Raw genomic sequence first — 11,283 nt, forward strand, 5'->3', positions numbered from 1 at the left:
TAGAGGGAATCAACTCTCTAGCTGGAACATGGATGAGATTCCCATGTAATTGACACTGCTTGCAGGACCTATCATACTTGATAGCTTCTTGCTCCATTTTGGGCCAGTAATAACTAGCATGAAGGAGTTTGCGAGCTAGTGTCAAGCCATTAGAATGAGATTCGCAAATGCCCTCATGAACATCAATTAGTGTACGTTTGGACTCTTTAGGTTCTAAACACCTAAGGAGTGTTTCATCTAGAACTCTCCTATACAGATCATTAGAAATAATGATATAATGTGAAGCATTATGGATTAGGTAACATTTATCATTACGGGTTAGACCTTTTGGAATGGTTTGATTATGAAGGTAGGAATAGATGTGATGGTAGCGAGATGATTCTTGTCCTATAATGGAACAGATCATCTTAGAATCAGGGGTGTCATAGGCTGGGTAGTGTAACGCTTCCACCAAGAACTCATGTCGGAAATTATTTTCAGGCATTTGTAGCAGAGAGGCTAGAGTGGCCATGGCATCACCCACTTTATTATCTACTTGAGGAACTTGCTAAAAAGTGATGTGTGCAAAATACTTCTTTAAATCATCAACCATGAGCTTGTAAGGAATTAGTTTCTCATCTTTTGTTTGATACACATCATTAAGCTGGTTGATAACAAGCTGAGAGTCACCAAAGATATCTAACTTATCCACTCTCCATTTAGCTGCAATTTTCATGCCATTGATCAAAGCCTCATATTCAACAATGTTTTTTCTACAAGGAAACAAAATCTTATACACTTTGGGCAATGAGTATCTCTATGGTGTAATAAAGAGTAATCTAGCACTTGATCCTTGTTGTGTGAAGGACCCATTGAAGAACATAACCCATGTGTGGTGTGTGAGTGTTAGAATTGACTCATTTGGGAAATTAATGTTCATTGGTAGAAGACTTTGTATGGGTGCCTCAACCAGCTAGTCTACAATTGCCTATCCCTTAATAGCCTTGCATTCAACGTATTGGATATCAAACTCACTGAGTATCATAACCCATTTAGCCAATCTTCCTGTAAGAGCTACCTTACTGAGAAAGTACTTTAATGGGTCTATTTTAGCCACAAGCCATGTAGTGTGGGCAAGCATGTAGTGTCTCAACTTTTGGGAAGCAAAGATAACTACCAAGCAAGCTTTCTCAATAACGCTATAGTTCTTCTCATAAGAGACCAGTGTCTAACTCAAGTAATAAATAGCTCTTTCTTTGTTGTCCTTATCTTCTTGAGCCAACAAAATGCCCAAAGATGTTTTAGTGGCTGAAATATATAAAAACAAAGGCTTCCCATGAATAGGAGGCATCAGGATTGGTGGATTGACAAGATATTGTCTGATCTGTGTTAAGCTTTTCTTACAATCCTGGCTCCAATTGAATTTCACACCCTTATGTAAGGTCTTTGTGAAGGGTTGTGATCTATCTGCCAATTGTGAAATAAACCTGCGAATAGATTGAAGCCTTCCTTGTAGTCCTCTCATCTGACTGATGTTCCGAGGTGGTGGCATGTCCATTATTGCTTGTACTTTCTCCAGATCTACCTCAATTCCTTTTGCAAAAATAATGTATCCTAGCAACTCCCCTGATGTGACACCAAACTTGCATTTCTTAGGATTGAGCTGAAGATTGAACTTTTCCATATGATCTAAGATGGGACCCAAATCTTGTAGATGAGTATTGTGTTTAGCACTTTTGACCAAGGTATCATCAACGTAGTCCTCCATGGTTCTATGCATCATGTCATAGAAAATTTTAGTAACAGCTCACTGATACGTAGCACCAGCATTCTTCAAACCAAATGGCATCACATTCCAACAAAAGGTTCCCCATGCACATGTGAAAGCCATTTTCTCCTAGTCTTTTGGAACAATTTTTATCTGATTGTATCCAAAAAAGACATCCATAAGTGAGTACATCTCATAGCCAACCATCATGTCCATGATCATATCAATATTAGGGAGCGAAAAGTCATCTTTAGGACATGCCAAGTTAAGATCACAAAAGTCTATACAAACCCTAATAGATTTATCATACTTGGAAACTAGAACAATATTGGATATCCATTCAGCATAATCAATTGCACAGATGAAACCAACCTTTAGGAGTTTCTCTAATTCTGCTTTGACGAGCAATGCAATGTGAGGGTGCATTTTTTGAAGCTGTTGTTTAATTGGTTTGATGCCTAGTGCTATGGACAAATGATGCATGATAAGATCAGGATCCAATCCTAGCATGTCAAAGTATCTCTAAGAAAAATTTATTTTCTTTTCCTTGAAAAAGGCAATGAATTGTTCCTTCTCTTCAAGTGATAGTGACTGTGCCAGATGTATCAAATGAGGATGTTCTTCTATGCCTAGGTTAATTGGCTATGTTGGCTCTATCAACACTGATGATCTCTCTTGAAAGTGACTAGGAAGTACATCAAATATCTCATCCACGGGTGCCTCAAAGAGGTTTTCACCCTTGGATATGTCTTTTGTTTTTACTTTTTTGGGTTCCAACACTGCCACAATGTGGTTTTCACCATTGGACCTTTTGCATTTTTTTTTAAAATTGTGTGACTAAGATATTTGATGTTAGCCTCAGTCATGTTGATGCTCTGCTCATTGGTGGAAGATGTTACAAGTTTGATAGCATTTAGGTAATAGGTAAGAGCATAGTCATTCCAGAACATGGGGACTTTGCTAGATGCATTTGGGTTCCAGTCTATAAGCTCGAGATGTGTGAGTGAGAGAGTAGTAGATGGTTCAATTGCATTCACAGTATAGTCATTAAGTTCTTCGAACAACAATTTGAGACCTATGGAAACCTCATCCACAGGTGTGTTCAAATGCCTCAGAGTATGAACATTAGTAATTAATGATTCTAGGACACTAGTTGGATATGACCCATGTGACCTAACCCTAGATGTTTCACCCACTTCAATTTGGTTTTCATAGACATGCACTTGGTCAATGTCTTTATCAATTGTTGCTTTTGAAAGAGAGTCAAACTCATATTCCTTAGAATCAGTGCTACATGGCGAGAGATTATAGAACTCCCCAATAGTGATAGGGACATAGTCACCTTCATCCTCTAGGTTCTTACACAAATACTCAGCATGGCATGACTGACTAGATTCTCCCTTTTCTGATTGATATTTGAATTGCTCAATATTGTCCTCAAAAGAATCACTAGTATCATCCACAGTGCTAATACATGGCACAAAGTCATCTAGCTCAGCAAATAATTTAGCGAGATCATAAGGGATAGGATGAGGATAAGAATCTTCATCATTAGATTCTTCCTCTCAAGTATCTGACTCAAATTGTGACTCATTTTTAGATGAATTCTCAAGTTTTGGGATGAATTTATTTGATCCCAAATGGAAAGGGACCTTTTTAAGCCCTAGGCCAGTTGTATCACTATTACTTCAAGCTCTTTCTTTGATAGGATCAATTAGGCCATTGTTATTGCACCTAATAGGGCCAGTTCCCTTGTAACCAAAATGCTTCATAAGCCTAAGACTAGGTCCATATTTCTTAAGAGTGATTTCTTAAGCTTGTTTTTTTAGGTCCACTAGAGCCTCTTCTCTATAAAGCCATGCAGAAATGGCTCTGTTTTCACTTTCATCTTCTAAGGGAATAGTAGCATTGACAAAAGCACCATTATACTTGGTCTAAGGTGTCAGCATGAATGGCTTCTTTGCTTCTGAGGGTCTCCCATAATGTCGAGGAGACTCTAGGAGAGACATTAATGATAGCATTGGTTCAATGTGGTACTCTCCCATACCAATTTCTTTTAGTTTGAATGACTACTCAATTTGTTTCAGCTTATTGTCATGATAATCAATGGACTCACAGTTAGCAGGGAGAAAAGTTTTAGTAGCTTTGAGCATATTGCAAGTGTAGCTAGTGGTGGCAGGAATAGTAACTTCAGAGCCATGAAATGGGAACTTGATGCAATTCTGATATGTGGATGGCATAGTGTGCATCTCATGTATCCATGGCTATCCTAATAGAATTTTGTAGGCCAAGGCAATGTTAAGCACCTAACAGGTGACATCCCTTTCGATAGGACCGATGTGAATTGGTAAAACCACAAGACCTAGAGACTTTCATTCCACTTTGTCATATTCTTTGATAATGATCTTTCGTCGAGGATCAATAGAGTCCTCAAAATAATTCAATTGTCTAAGTAGGGCAGCAGAGACAATATTTAGGCCAGTGCCATTATCAATGAGTACCTGACGAACACATGTCTGATGGACCATAAACTCGATGTGTAGAGGTTGATTATGTGGGTGACTCAGCGAGTTGTCATCTTCCTCAAAAAAAATCATAAGATATGGTGAGGTCGGGTGACCCACCATGGATTGGAATCGCTCAAGATCAAGATCTTGAGGAACATTTGCCTCAACAAGGGCTTTATCCAAAATCTACCTATGAGCAGGCAAGATTTTAAGTAGCTCAAAGATAGAAATCCGAGCATTAGTTCATTTCAACTAATTGAGAACACTATAACTAGTTGTAGTCAAGTTCATTGTGGGTTTTGCACCTTTGCCAGATGGACTAGCAAGGGCTTTGTCTTTATGTTTTTCAAGATTTGAAGTAGGAGGCACAGGGCCTTTGAGCACCAACTTGGTGTGAGAGCGAGTGACAGCATTAGTACAGTGTTGTGAAGGCATATTATCCATTTCATTGGAAGTAGGGCCCCTCAAGACAAATGGTGTCTTGGGTTTGTTATTATCATGCTTGTCCTTAATGGTAATAACATCATAGTATTCAAAAACTAAAGGTTCAACCATGTGAATGCTATTGTCATCATTGGAATATGTATAGTTGACCTTTTTGTAGGGTTGTGGTTTCAAAGCCTCTCCTTTTTCATAAGCTGGGAAAGGTTCTTTGAATGCCTTATGATCCAAGTTTTTGTTATGTCCATCTACCACAAGATCACTAGCATCAATCATGTCCTAGACTTTATGGCACAAGTTTATATAGTTGCTAGTTTTGTGTCCCTTGTTTTAGTGATACTCACAAAATGAGGTCTCATTCCACCATGGTGGACATGGTTGTGGATCATAGGGATGAGGGTTATCCATTGGTGAAATAAGCTTATGTTGTAGGAATGTTTTGTAAACCACATCCAAAGGTTCTCCCAAAGGCATATGCTCTTGCTTGGGGTGTGTTGTCCAAGAGTTTCTCAATTTGTTCCCAAATGTTTTATTGTCAAGAGGAGGTTTCTCAGTGTTTTTGGCCACTTTGAGGCCATCTGTGAGATTAAATGCAGTTTTAGCAGGTTTGGGTGTGACATTTTCAACAACTCCATCGTGTACAATTTCTCAGTTCTTGTTGACATGTTTGGTTTTATCCTTGTTTTATGTCTCTTTGAAGAGTGAGTTCATCTTTCTTGACCATAAATTCTTCGATATAGATAGCCTATGTAATCATATCTTCAAAGGTACATGGACCTTGTAGTTGGACTCTATACCCGAAATTAGGTAAGAGGTTATCAGTGAAAATGTCAAGCTTGTCTGTTTCTGGGATTTTATGAGAATACTTAGTGTATAGTTGTCTCCACCTTTGGAGGAAAGTGAGGAAAGGTTCACCAACCTTCTATTTAAGGTTGCATAGATCTCAAATATTGACAAGGTGTTGTATGTTATGAGAATATTGGTGAACAAATAGATTGGCAATTTTGTCAAACGTCTTGATACCAGGAGGTAAATGTGAGAACCACTCCAAAGCCTAACCACCTAGGCTTCTAGGGAATAAATGCATGAGGTAGGTTTGTTCATGTATAAACTCCATAGACAAAGCACCAAATTCCCATAAGTGATCTTGGGGATCAGTAGTACCAAAGTACTTGTCATATTTGGGTAGTTCTATGCCTTGTGGGAAAGGCGATATGTTTATGCTTTTGTCAAATGGAAATGGACAAAGAGCGTCCAATGTGTATGTCTTTGTGGATTTCTCTTTCTCATGCATCATCTGAGCCAATTGGTCTTGCATAATTTTCAATTATTTTTGGAGTTTAGAGGTCTTAGTTTCTTCTTCAAGTGTGACAATGGTTTCCACATTGAAATGAGAAATTATTTTTCTTTCTCTTCATTGAGTAAGATTCCCATGACCTTTTGGAAGTTTTGTCTCTTCAAAATTTTGCTATGTTTTCAAAGAGTATTTCCACCTCTTCTTGTTCCTCATTGGTGGCATTGTCTTTCTCTTTCTCTTTGTCATTCTTAGGTACTTCTTGATGTTGACTATGACTACCATGTTTAGGTTCACGATTAGTCATTATAGGAACATGTTTAGTTTTAGTGTGTTGTGTTTAAAAAGGTCCTTTGAAAAAAGGATTAGATATCATGTTTGGTAATACAGGATCTCTACCTGTCTCAGTATCTTCTTGGTATAGAGGGTTCCTAATTTGTTGCAGGTTTATGGAAAATGTTCGCTGAAATTGAGATGACTTGGCAGGTGAGGGAGATCATGAAGATGTCTCAGTAGTCGAACTAGATATAGATTGTGTAATGAAAGGTAAGCAACCTCTGTCATGATTATGACCCCTAGCACGACCACATCTAAGGTTATGGGGATAAAACACATTGTTTCTTCTGGTTGTGACAATCATAGACAAGGACAAGAAGCTAGAACCTGGATGAGGACTACACTAAGATTGAGTCTCAAAAAGGAAAAGATAATAGTAAGAATGTTGTTTACTAAGGTACAAATGGTTTGATTTAAAGGCCAGAATAGCTAGAGATTATGACCAATGTGAAACAAAGTATGACAAGCATTAAGATGAGGACAAAAAAAAAACTTATGAGATGAGACTAGTCAAAGTGTAAGATACAATCCCTTAGCAAAGCAAAGTGCCACTATTTTAGGAATGTTTGTAGATAGAAAGTGATAAACAAACACAAAGAAGGGTAGCATGTAGGCTGTAGATAGATAAATCAGACCAAAAGTGGAAATGTTGACACAAGATCTTGTGCCAGAAACCTTTATAGGCCATGTGAAGAAGTTTCCTAGATCATGCGAAAGTTAGTGACAGTGGTTTAATTTTGCATGAGGAAGTTCAAAGGGTCATGCAAAGACTCGTGACAAAAATTTAATTTTGTGCAAGAACAAAATGATTTCTTGTGAGGACAAAATGATTTCACACGAGACTAAAAAATTTTTCACACCAGAAGGCAGACCAGTTTTACAATAGTGACTGAATTTGACAAGATTTCTGGACTTTTCGGATAGAGTAGATAGATTTATTAAACAAATCTAATTGGAGAGGTAGTAAGGTTGATTGAGTAAGATGTTTGGAAAAAGTTTCAAGTTTTCAATCTAAGAAAAGTGTTTAAACAAGACAGTGGGAAGCAAGCAGTAGTTGAAAATAGTCCTGCTGAGGACAAAGCAACTCGATAGGATAGGGGAGTCTTGACCTTTGTTTTTTGTAACTAGTTTGGACTTTGTTGATGACTTGATAAAAAAAACACTTATCCCTAGAAAGAAAAATTGGTAGAGAAGGTAAAACCTTTGTCCCACATCTTATGTGCATGCATGTACCTCACACAGCCATGTCACCCCCTAGAGGACGCCCGTGTTTTTGGTATATTCAAAGGACTCAATAGTATACACTGAATGAGGGCCCTTGTGGTAGGGGAAAAGCACTTATACCACCTTCAATAATCCAGTAGCATGCCTATGGTGAGTTATATAGGAGAGATTCTTCCCCCTCCTTGCATAAAGATTATGCCTCCTTTCAGAGGTGAACTAGGTGGCTTCTAACTAAAAGGTTTTTAGTTGGCTTCCATTTGAATTAATTCCTAGTGGCTCCACAAGAAAAGTTGAGGCTAGCATCTAAAAGTGCACACTACTTGCTTAACAAGCCAGGGGTCAACATCGACCAGTGCATAGACAGAGCTTCTCATTGATATGCGATATCAAGAATTAAGGGGAAGAAATTAATCCAGCTTTGGAGTCTTTTTCTCTACAAAGCATCTTGATTATAGTGAGTTTGAATCTTTGGTGAAAGGAGTGTGCTCACTTGGGTCATTCTAGGAGGTTGGATCACTCTGATAGGCCCTCTAAAGGATTGACATGGACTGGTGGTTTAGATCTAAGGGTCTGAGTTTCTTATTTCCCTCAAGGGGAAAGAGCATAATCCTCTACCTTATTTCCTCACCCAAACATGCAAGACAATTTAATTACTGACTTGGCTTAATCAATCCAAACTCATTCTTCCTTAAAGATTTCGATTCCCTTAAAGGAAATCATTGTCTTATCATAGAAGAGAACAAGCTTTGGAGAACCACCAAGCTGCTTGCCTTCTTTGAAATGTCATCTTTCAGAAGCCTCTAGGTTTTTTATTCACTCTTGGTCATGACCTCCAAGAAGTGAAGAGCATATTCCCCTATTCTTCCATTTTGTACCCTAGGAAGTTCACAAGCCCCTAATTAGACTAGTTTTGAAAGTAGAAAAAGAAGACACACATTATTTTGTGGGTTTGAAATATGGTCTTTGACAAGCGTATCTTCAACAAGTGTCCTACAAGCAAAAAATCAATCTATTTTCGAGTGGGTTTTAAAAGGAGTCTTCGGCTAATGTCCTACAAACAATGGTTAAGCTACAAAAAATCCAAAAGAACAGATCAAGACAAGCACGTTAGTGAAATCAAACAATCTAAAGGTCAAAAAATACAACTTAAAACTAAAACTGCTATCACAAGATTTTGCACAAAATCTCTGTCATAATCACACAGAATTGTTTGGAGCCTGTGTGAAATTGTTTTACGAGCCTCACAAAGAAAACAGGGCAAAGTTTCGTGCGCTTAGGAACTTTCTTGCATGACTTGAAAAGAACCCTCGCGCGAAGATTCTGGATCCTCACACGAAAATGAAAAATCTCACGTGAAGATTCCCAAATCTGTATGGAATAGTATGGACAGAGAACACGAAAATGATTAAAAAAATGCAGAAAGATGCAAAAAAAGTTGATTTTCTCTACCCCACGGTGAGTACTAGAAATGTATATGTGGAATGTGGCCTTACGCTTCACACACACACTTCAACATAGTCTTTATATAAGGATTCATCCCGGAATGAACATTGGATTGCCCATCCGAAAATCATCCAACAAGCTGACCTATTGCCTTCTATCTAAAGGGATTTTTCTCGTTAATATCCTCAGAATTGAGGTGCAAGCAACCAAACCCTCTAAGAATGAAGGATTTAAGAAATGAAATTAATCTATATGATTGTGCAGATTAATCTAGAATGAACATGCCAAGAACTCTAAATATGTTATGTAATTAAGCTAAGAACATATGAAAGAAACTATGCTAAATTGAATGCATATTAATTCTAAGCTAAAAATGAAAATGCATGAGAATATGCTAAAGCTTAAATGAGTATGCAATTTGGTAGCAATTTGATGCAAATTCTAATTCATCCTCTAAAATGAAGAGATGAGGGTCTCTTAAATAGATTTTTCTGGAATCCATCAATAGTTGAGATCGATTTCAATTAACGGTCAGGACTAAAGGTGAGATTTAGTCATAAAGGAAGATTCCCAAATTAAAGGGAGTTAACTAACTCAAATCTGAGTGAAAGAGTTAGTCAGCTCAGATAGACTTTAGTGTAAAAGCAAGTGATCTGGGTCACTTCTAATTTAATCAACAGTGAACTGGGAATTTCCATTCTTGAACTGAAGAGAAATTAGGAGAGATATTTAATTTAATAAAATGAGATATGCTCTCATAATTACCTTTTTCCATTTAATTAAATAATTCTTTTTAATTAATTAGAGACACTTTTCTTATTTAATTAAATAACTTTATTTAATTAGTTAGGAATGGCTTCCCATTTAATTAAATAACTTTGCTTAATTAATTATAAGTAGCTTCTCCATTTAATTAAATAATTTTGTTTAATTAATTAAAATATGCATATTTATTAAATTAAATAAATTTAATTCCATAGTACATTAACCTTACGAGATAATTTAATTTAATTAAAGTATAAATACTTAATAATTAGATTAAATCTTAATCAATAGGTTAAATGTGACTAATGTGAGTCAATACTATAGGAATTAAATAAAGAGTTTGATTAATGTAGATTAGGGTTTTAAGCATTTGACAATTAAGTAAAGTAGTGAAACTTAGAATAAGAATTTGCCTAGTGAAATAGGACTTTAGAATTGATTAGAAATAGACCAAAATTGGTGGCTGTGGTAATAAGCCAATTTTGGGGTATTACAACTATATATGTATTGTTAGGGTCTATTAGCCCTAGGTATTAAGTTTAAGTGTCTAGAACCTTCCTTGGGCAGCATAAAATTTCCTATTTAAGAAAGGCCCAAACATTATCTAGGACAACTCTAGGTCATAGTTCACAGCCTCGTCTTGCTAATTACTGTAAAGAAGGTGCTCATGTGAGTTAGCATATTGTAATTATGACTTTTGTAATTCTACATTTGTAGTGATAATAAGAAGCCCTTATTTCATTCTTGCAAATTATTGTTATTTCTTTGTTTCTATTATGTCTTTATGGTATTAAGACAAGCACCCTTCATCAAGTGGTATCAGAGATGGAGTTCTAAGTGTGTGGATAGATTGTTGATTGTGAGGTAGTTCACACTACGATTGTGGTTTGGGCTATGCATGTAGACATATCACTGACTATGAGGTAGTTTGCAATGGGGTTTTAGCAGAAGTGTGAAAATGCCCCATGAAGAGAGCATGGTGGAAGAGTCAAAGGTGTTACACCTGATCACTTTAGAACGCTCTAGAGGAAAATGCAAGCATTACAAGAACAAATTCGTAGAGGAATGAATCTTTACATAGGAGATGATGAAAGTGAGGATGAAAGAGAAGAAGAAGGAAATGTAGACCAAGTCACATTAGAGGAATTTCTTAACCTAGAGGAGGTGAAAGTTTTTAATTTCATTTCTAGTATTGGAAAAAGACCTAAGTTTGATGTTCCCACATTTTTCGGAAATCTCAACCTAGAGGAATTGATCGAATAGATCAATAAATTGGAAGAGTACTTTAAATATGAAGATATTGAAGGTTTGGATATTGTCAAGTTTGTAAAGGCCAAACTGAAGGGTCATGAAAAGATCTAGTGGCAAGAGATCTAGTTGGATCAAAATAAAGGAGAGGAAAAAATCACTAGATGGGATCATCTGGTAGTTGAAATGAAGTGACGAATCATTCCTATGGATTATGAGCTTGGTCTATTGAAGAAAATGTAAGGGTTGAAGCAAGTGAGAAAATCTCTTCAAGAGTA

Source organism: Cupressus sempervirens, chromosome 8 (assembly GCF_028749045.1).
Source record: "Cupressus sempervirens isolate cs-2001-9-10 chromosome 8, ASM2874904v1, whole genome shotgun sequence".
In the NCBI taxonomy this organism is placed as follows: Eukaryota; Viridiplantae; Streptophyta; class Pinopsida; order Cupressales; family Cupressaceae; genus Cupressus; species Cupressus sempervirens.